Here is a 9,467-nt window from a genome sequence, read left to right on the forward strand (position 1 = left end):
CTTCTCTTCTCTTCTCTTCTCTTCTCTTCTCTTCTCTTCTATTCTATTCTATTCTATTCTATTCTATTCTATTCTATTCTATTCTATTCTATTCTATTCCACACTAGTGAAGGCCAGCTTCTGGTCACCCTAATATTAAAAAAAGATGTTGAAAACGTGCAGAACATAGCAACAAAGACAACAAAGATTATGGAGGCTAAATTTATGATGAATGGTTGAGGAATCTAGGTATAGGTAGCCCTGGACGTACGACATACGACCACAATTGAGCCCAAAATGTCTGTATCTTAGTTTTAATTCCAAGGACCACAAAAAAAAAAAAAATACAACACAATTCGGAAAAGCTTCTGCTGTGCTTTTTTTCTTTATTTTGTCAACAAGAAGTCAACACAAGGAACACAATTCCATGGATGCAGATATAAAAGGGAAAGAGCTTTGGGTCATTTGGTTATGGAGCTCCTCGTAACTTTTTTTTTTTTTTTGAATCCCTGCAGATACTTCTGGTAATCTTCTTTGGAGTTGAAAATTGTATATATTAGGAAGGGAAGTGATAACATTTTAGTACAGGGATCGTTCCTGATAAGTGGAAGAGTCAGAAGCTTATAAAAATTATATAGGAGTGCCTTTACGCCACAGCTGTATGAGCTCTCCAACCAAGGCAGTTTTTTTTTCAAATTCTTATAAAAAGAAAATTCTGAAAGCTGGCTTGCATCTTTTAAGACACTGCCTCCAAACTTTTTCCTTCGTTACCCCGAAAGTCCTTATTTAAATGTACCCTGTTGTGTTTGAGTAATGGGCTTGTTCCGCTTTTATTGAATTTTAGGTACGGTAATTGATGTTTGGGAAGCCCTGTTTTAAGGGGTTGCTTGCTCATTGGGATTATACCAGGGGTGAAATCCAGTAGGTTCTGAGAGATTCTGGAGAACTGGTAGCGGAAATTTTGAGTAGTTCAAAATTTTGAGTAGTTTGAGTGGCAAATGCCACCTCTAGCTGGCCCCAGAGTGGGGTGGGAATGGAGATTTTGCAATATCCTTCCCCCAGGAGTGGGGAAGAAATGGGGATTTTGCAGTATCCTTCCCCTGCCACGCCCACCAAGCCACACCCACAGAACGGGTAGTAAAAAAAAATTGAATTTCACCACTGGATTATACCCCCTGACATTGATGAAAAAGCTTCCAGCCAGAGTAAAATCACAGCAAATAAAACAAGAGCAGCAGATTAATCCAGGAGGGGGGGAAATGACTTTTAATTCAATGCCAGAATCTGTTGGTACCACAGAAGAATGATTTTCCTTCGTTCTCATCTCAGCTATTCTTCAGGAAAAGGTAAAACATGAAAGAAGGCCTCGATCTCAAATTTTAAAAAAAGGGTGGAACAGATGAACCAATATGGGGATATGGTTTCCTTCAAAGACTTTAGGGCAGTGATGGCTAACCTTTTTGCCATCACGTGCCAGGAAGGGGTTGGGGGTGGGGGTGCCCACACCCATAATTCTATACGCCCTGCCCTGCGCATGTGTGCGCGACCCCCCTCTCCCCCCAGCTGCTGGCACGTGATGGCCCGGTAGGCCCGTTTTTCTTTCTCAGCTGGCTCCAGAGCCTCTCTATGCATCTGGGGAGGGCGAAAACAGCCTTCCCCACCCTCTCAGAGGCTCTCCAGAGGCAGGAAACAGCCTGTTTCCCTACTTCTGGTGGGCCCGGAAGGCCTGAAAATCAGCTGGCCGGAGCTGAGCTGGCGTGCCAGGCGACATGGCTCCACGTGCCGCCTGTGGCACGCGTGCCTTAGGTTCGCCATCACAGCCTTAGGGAGTCCCTTAAGCCTGTCCACAATTTTCAGAGGAATTTGACACGTGTTCGTCTTGAGATTCAGTCCGATAGCAACAGAATTGAATGCATTGAGTTTAAGTGTGGTCTTTGGTCTGAAGTAGGGGTAGGTTCTACTTACCTTTACTATGCGCAGATCACCCATGATGACGTCTGGGCGGGTGGGCGGAGCCTCCTGCCGCTTTTACTACCGGTTCGCAAGAACCGGACAGAACCAAGAGCAACCCACCCCTGGTCTGAAGTCTAAAAAGTTGGCTGAGTTTTTTGTTTGTTTGTTTGTTTTGTAAACGTTCTTGCTGCTGTCTGAAGTGCACCCTTATAGTCTGATCCCTTTGATAAAGAGGCGTTCAGTTCCCCCAAATCCCCAAACATCATTTTTTGGAACCCTGAAAGAAGCGCTTGGCCTTATTGCCATGCACTCAAAAGCCCAATTGGGCTTATTATCAGGGGATGTCTTATTTTAGGGGAAACAGGGTATTTTTATCTAACCAGTAATAAATTTCTATTTTATTAGAGCCCTTGAGCAGGACATCAAATTATCCAAGAAACACTACATGGCTTTCTTTTTGTCTATTAATTTAAAAAAAAAAACAGGGGTGCAGACAGAAAGGTTAAAAAGATTACAGATTTGCAGGTTGGGATTGTTTGAGATTCATTCTTGCCCCCGGGTGCAGGAAGACCTGGTGACAAATATAATCATTGCTAGAAGAAGGTGGCTGAGAAAATCTGTCTCAGCAGCCTGGTAGGGTGTAGTAAATCCTAGTAGTTAAGCCTACTCTGGAATAAACTGTTCTTTTTTTTTCCCGGTGTGCTTGAAGAGCGTGAGGTCCACCAAATATTAGTGAAGCGCCACTCCTAGAATTCCTCGCCACGTTGGCTGAGATGTTAAGTCCCATATTTGCAAGTCTGTGCTTCCCCGTTGCTGGTGCAGATTTTACTTTATTGCTTTAGATTGGATTCCAATCTTCCATTCTCATTCATATTCAGATGCCAGGAGAGATTCCAGATGAGATTTCAGCTCCTCTGATACAATAAAGGAGGAGGAGGAGGAGGCTAAAGACAAGATAATGTCCCAGATGGATTAAGACAAGGAGGTTTGCACACCTATTTAATAAGATCATAGCTGCCAGTTCTGCAGTAGAAAATATGATTTTTGGGGCGAAAGGATGTATTAGAAGTCCTGCTCTGCTGCTTAGTGATCTACTATAGGGGTGGATAACCTGTGGTTCATAATCCTGAAAACCCCACTTTCCTTCCTTCCTTCCTTCCTTCCTTCCTTCCTTCCTTCCTTCCTTCCTTCCTTCCTTCCTTCCCTTCCTTCTTTCCTTCCATCTTTCCTTCTTGCTTCCCTCCGTTTCTTCCTTCCTTCCTTTCCTTCCTTCCTTCTCTTCCTTCCCTTCCTTCTTTCCTTCCTGCCTCCCTTCCTCCCCTTACTTCTCTTACTTCTCTTCCTTCATTCCTTCCTTCTTCCCTCCCTTCCTCTCTCCCTCCCTTCTTTTCCTTCCTTCTCTTCCTTCCTTCCTTCCCTTCCTTCTTTCCTTCCTGCCTCCCCCATCCCCTTCCTTCCTTCCTTCCCTTCCTTCTCCCCTCCCTTCCTCCCTCTCTCTTCTTTTCCTTCCTTCCTTCCTTCTCTTCCTTCCTTCCCTTCCTTCTTTCCTTCCTGCCTCCATCCCCTTCCTTCCCTCCTTCCTTCCTTCTTTCTTTCTTTCTTTCTTTCTTTCTTTCTTTCTTTCTTTCTTTCTTTCTTTCTTTCTTTCTTTCCTTCCTTCCTTCCTTCCTTCCTTCCTTCCTTCCTTCCTTCCTTTTCCTTCCTGCCTCCCTTCCTTCCTCCCCAAAATTTAAAGTAAACTGACAAATTATGGGAATGGAACAGTTCACGATATCTGTTAACCTCTTTCTCTGTCTGTCTGTCTCTGTCTCTGTATCTCTCTTTCCCTCTCTCTCACCCACCCCTTTTCTCTCCCCCATGTCTCATGTGTTTGTGTGAGAGTGTCTATCTATTTGATTAACACAATACGTTTTAAACCAGGGTTTAGGTTAGAAAAGAGGAGGAGCGGACTTTATCTACCTATCGGTCCAGAAAAACATCCTTCCATTTGCGTCTCTTTTGCTGTTGCTTTTTTTTTTTTTAAAGACAATTTATTTATTTTTTCTCACGAGATGTTACACCAACTCTGTTCAGCAAGGATGAAGAAATCCCTGTTAAAAAGAAGAATCCCTTTTCATGGTCACTAGGAATGAACTGAATCATTCCATTGGCTGAAGTACTAACAGTGCTATTTCTTTGTAAATACTTTTCAAGCTGACAAGGCCTCACATTAAACAAACAATTAACCATCTTTGGCCAGGATGCTCAGGACATTATCTGTAAAGAATTATCCAATTATGCTTCCAGTGAAGTAGGAGTGCTTCCAGTGCTTTTATGGAGCAATCCCGTAGCCCCCTCCCCCCCTAATCCTACAATGTCATTCAGGGCATCTTATAAAGGAGAGGTCCTTTTTTTGTTAAGCACACTGAGCTTTTTTTAACTGCTGCTTTTGCCTTTTTTAATTGCCAGAGAAGGAAAGAAAGGCAAAAAAATAGCTGCCCAAAGTCTCATGAATGACCAATCTTAAATCTGGACAGACCCCTCTCCTCCCTGGCTCCCAAACTGAAATATTAACAGAAATTCAAAAAGTTTTCAGATTTTACACCCCTATCCACCAACCTGGAGCTCTTCAGCAACTCTTCCCTTTCCATCTTTGCAGCCAAGAAACTGGGACACCAACCTGTTGTTGTTAGTTGTGAAGTTGCATCTGTCCCATCACAACCCTGGTGGCTCAGCAGACTGAAAGCATTGTGATTAACACCAGCTGTCTGCAATTACTGTAAGTTCGAATCTCACCAGGCTCAAAGTTGACTCAGCCTTCCATCCTTTCTAAGGTAGGTAAATTGAGGACCCAGTTTGTGGGGACAATAAGCTGACTTTGTATAAGTATACAAAAGGATGAAGGCTATTGCTTAACGCATTGTAAGCCGCCCTGAGTCTCCGGAGAAGGGCGGCATATAAATCAAATTTAAAAAAAAAACCCATGGACAATGTTCCTCCAGGCCTTCCTGTCCTCCACCATTCTCTGGAGTCCATTTAAGCTCACGCCGACTGCTTCGGTGACTCCATCCAGCTACCTCGTTCTCTGCCGTCCCCTTCTTCTTTTGCCCTTCATCGTTCCCAGCATGAGGCTCTTCTCCAGGGAGTCCTTCCTTCTCATTAGGTGGCCAAAGTATTTGAGTTTCATCTTCAGGATCTGGCCTTCTAAAGAGCAGTCAGGGTTGATCTCTTCTAGGACTGACCAGTTGGATAGCCTTGCAGTCCAAGGGACTCGCAGGAGTCTTCTCCAGCACCAGAGTTCAAAGTCCTCCATTCTTTGGCGCTCAGCCTTCCTTATGGTCCAACTTTCACAGCCATACATAGCAACTGGGAAAACCATTGACTATATGCACTTCCGTTGGCAGGGTGATGTCTCTGCTTTTTAGTAAGCTGTCTAGATTTTTTTTTTTTTAATTTGATTTATATGCCGCCCTTCTCTGAAGACTCAGGGCGGCTTACAATGCGCTAAGCAATAGCCTTCATCCTTTTGTATATTTATACAAAGTCAGCTTATTGCCCCCACAAACTGGGTCCTCAATTTACCTACCTTAGAAAGGATGGAAGGCTGAGTCAACCTTGAGCCTTGGAGAGATTCGAACCTGCAGTAATTGCAGGCAGCTTCATAATAGGGTGCTTTAGACCACTGTACTACCAAGGCTCTTTGCCATAGCTTTCCTCCCCAGGAGTAAGCATCTTTTAATTTCTTGGCTGCAGTCCCCATCTAATGAGAAGGAAGGACTCCCTGGAGAAGAGCCTCATGCTGGGAACGATGGAGGACAAAAGAAGAAAGGGAAGGATAGAGAAGGAGGTGGCTGGACGGAGTCCCTGAAGCAGTCGGCGTGAGCTGAAATGGACTCCAGAGGATGGTAGAGGACAGGAAGGCCTGGAGGAACGTGGTCCATGGGGTCTTGATGGGTCGGACACGACTTCGCAACTAACAACAATATAAGGCAGGAATAAGCAAACTAATAGTTATGTAAGAAAATGGTATAATTAGAATTATTGTACTTTTGGAGAAATGCGGTTAATAGATTTGGTGAAAATGAAGACAGAAGGAACAACAAAAAGATGAAGCCATGGAGAAAACACCGAGATGTCATATGGAAGAGAATGACTGATGTATTAAATGTTTGTTTGTGTATAAAATAAAAAACTTTAAAAAAACAACAACAATATAAAGGCAGGGATGTATCCCCCGACTGTGAGGGTGGGATAGACATGTCTCCACAAAGCACAGGGGTAGGTTAAAGAGAGCGTTTTCTCCCCTTTTCCATTAGTTTTTTTTTTTTTTTTTTGCTTAAGTGTTCAAGATGTGTTAAATTATCCACTTTTCTTTGTGGGTTAGCTGTCTACCGCCAAATGCAGAAATGGAACCTTGGACAAATCCAGATGCCACAAAAACAGGGACTCGGAGTTGGGCAACCCATTAACATGTCTACCCGCCTGGATATATGAATGAAGGATGCTGAATTGCTCCATTGCTTGACTTTGTTCACGCAAACTTTAGACAAGCGTCTAAAGAAAACCCTTGGACAGGAGGACTGGGGAGGGAGTCAATGGACAGATTCGTTCTTTGTCTACTCCTTGCCTTCTGTCTTATTTTTTTTTAAAAAAAACCACGTTTCCTTTTCTGCTTTACACACATACTTTCCAACCAATAGGACCTCTGTCGGTACATCTGATGGGTTCTTTGAGACTGGTTATATTGAACAGGTTAAGGGATGCGGTGGCTCAGTGGCCAAGACGCTGAGCTTGTCGATCGAAAGGTCGGCAGTTCAGCGGTTCGAATCCCTAGTGCCGCGTAACGGGGTGAGCTCCTGTGACTTGTCCCAGCTTCTGCCATCCTAGCAGTTCGAAAGCAGGTAAAAAAAGTGATGTCCTTCTTTTCATTAAACAAGACATACCCAGTTCCTGCAACCGTTCTTCATATGTTTTAGCCTCCAGTCCCCTAATCATCTTGGTTGCTCTTCTCTGCACTCTTTCTAGAGTCTCCACATTTTTTTTTACATCGTGGCGACCAAAACTGAATGCAATATTCCAAGTGTGGCTTTACTAAGGCATTATAAAGTGGTATTAACGCTTCACGTGATCAAATATTAAATATTTGAAACATTAAACATTACATCTCCTGCGAAGTTAGCAATGTGGGTTACTAGTGAGCCATGACATAGGGTGTTATGTGAGGTGATCACTATAAAGTGTTACCCAAAATTTGCTTAAAACCAAGGTAATTTAGCTGCGGGGGGGGGGGGAATCTAGATCGATCATCAAAACAAGATAGAAAACTCTCATTGCTCTCCCTAGTGGTCGTATAAATTTCAGCAGCTGGTTATGGCATGTCTAGTTAAAACAGACCATAGTTAGCACAGCGTAGACCTAGAATTTATCTGAAATGATAGAGAACGATTTCCATTTACACCCTCCTTCCTTGATAAAAGAAAAAAAACAGGCTATAATTTATAACTGACAATGGCCACAACTTGCAAACAAGATCAGTTATGCATATTATGTCTATACCAGTGGTGGGTTTCAAATTTTTTTACTACCTGTTCTGTGGGCGTGGCTTGTTGGGCATGGCATTACTTGGTGGGTGTGGCTTGGTGGACATGGCAGAGGAAGGATACTGTAAAATCTCCATTCCCTCCCTACTCCAGGGGAAGGTTACTGCAAAATCCCCATTTCCTCCCGATCAGCTGGGACTCGGGAGGCAGAGAATAGATGGGGGCAGGGCCAGTTAGCATTTTTACTACCGGTTCTCTGAACTACTCAAAATTTCCGCCACCGGTTCTCCAGAACTGATCAGAACCTGCTGAAACCCCACCTCTGGTCTATACCTTTCTGGGAGCAGGATTCTGGCATCCAGAGGACAATTGTGTAAAAAATGCAAGAAGAGAATTGCATTTCAGTGTCAGAAAGACAGGGAAGTCACGCAAAAAAAAAAAAATCCATGTATTTTAGGCAGACTTTTTAAAAACCCCAATTTCTGAAAAGGTTTGATTGCAAAGAACTAGGCAGAAGACACTCATTATTGGGAAAGAGCGACACCTAGAGGTAATTTGGCGTCATAATTCTTTTTTAGCCTTTCAAGAGACTAATGGATTTTCTTACATCTGAGGATGTGCAGTGAAACCACTGTGCAAACTCTCTCCCATAATGGTGTTATATGGTATATATCCAAGAAGCTTCTTCAGCTCTGGCTGGATGGTGGGGAATGGAAGGATTTATATTCCTTGCAGACAGCTGGTCATTTGCATCCTTTTAGAGCAGTGGTTCTCAACCTTCCTAATGCCACGACCCTTTAATACAGTTCCTCATGTTGTGGTGACCCCCAACCATAAAATTATTCCTAAAACCATTGAAAATATGTGTTTTCCGATGGTCTTAGGCGACCCCTGTGAAAGGGTCGTTCGACCCCAAAAGGGGTCCCGACCCACAGGTTGAGAACCACTGTTTTAGAGGGTCCTTGAAGCCCTTGGGGGTTTATCTGTGTCCTCAGGGTATCATCTGAGTAGTGCAAATATTTCCTGTAGTCTGCAATTTTTTCCCTCTGGAAACCCCTTCCTATTCCCATACCATTCAAAGGATGTTCATCCCAAATTGGATAGCTTAAAGTCTGTAGAGATTCTCAGTCATCCAGGTCATGGTTCTCCCAAAGATGCTTTTTTCAGGAGGCCACTGGAGTCTCTTGTTTTTTTTTTTTACTTTTGAAGACGTTTCGCTTCTCATCCAAGAAGCTTCTTCAGCTCTGACAGAATGGTGGGGAATGGAAGGATTTATATTCCTTGCAGACAGCTGGTCATTTGCATCCTTTTAGAGGGTCCTTGAAGCCCTTAGAGGTTTATCTGTGTCCTCAGGGTATCACCTGAGTGGTGCAAATATTTCCTGTAGTCTGCAATTTTTTTCCTCTGGAAACCCCTTCCTATTCCCACACCATTCAAAGGATGTTCATCCCAAATTGGATAGCTTAAAGTCTGTAGAGATTCTCAATCATCCAGGTCATGGTTCTCCCAAAGGTGCTTTTTTAGGAGGCAACTGGACTTTCTTGGGTTTTTTACTTTTGAAGACGTTTCGCTTCTCATCCAAGAAGCTTCTTCAGCTCTGACAGGATGGTGGGGAATGGAAGGATTGATACTCCTTGCAGACAGCTGGTCATTTGCATCCTTTTAGAGGGTCTTTGAAGCCCTTGGAAGTTTATCTGTGTCCTCAGGGTCATCTAAGTAGTGCAAATATTTCCTGTACTCTGCAATTTTTTTCCTCTGGAAACCCATTCCTACTTCCACAAGTCTTAAAGTGCCCAAAGTCGGAGACCCCTCCTCTAATCATCTTGGTTGCTCTTCTCTGCACCCTTTCTAGAACCTTCCCCAAGGAAGCCTCTCTCAAGCAGCTTCCCACCTGCAACCCCTCAAACGTCCATAAGGACCACGTGGCCGGCCAGCCTTTAAAACCAGTCCAACCAGTCTTTCAGTCCAACCAGTCTTTAAAAAGCATCCAAGGCTTATCCAGGCCTTGACAAAGCC

Source organism: Pantherophis guttatus, chromosome 9, assembly GCF_059756535.1.
Source record: "Pantherophis guttatus breed Tessera chromosome 9, ASM5975653v1, whole genome shotgun sequence".
NCBI classification, from domain to species: domain Eukaryota; kingdom Metazoa; phylum Chordata; class Lepidosauria; order Squamata; family Colubridae; genus Pantherophis; species Pantherophis guttatus.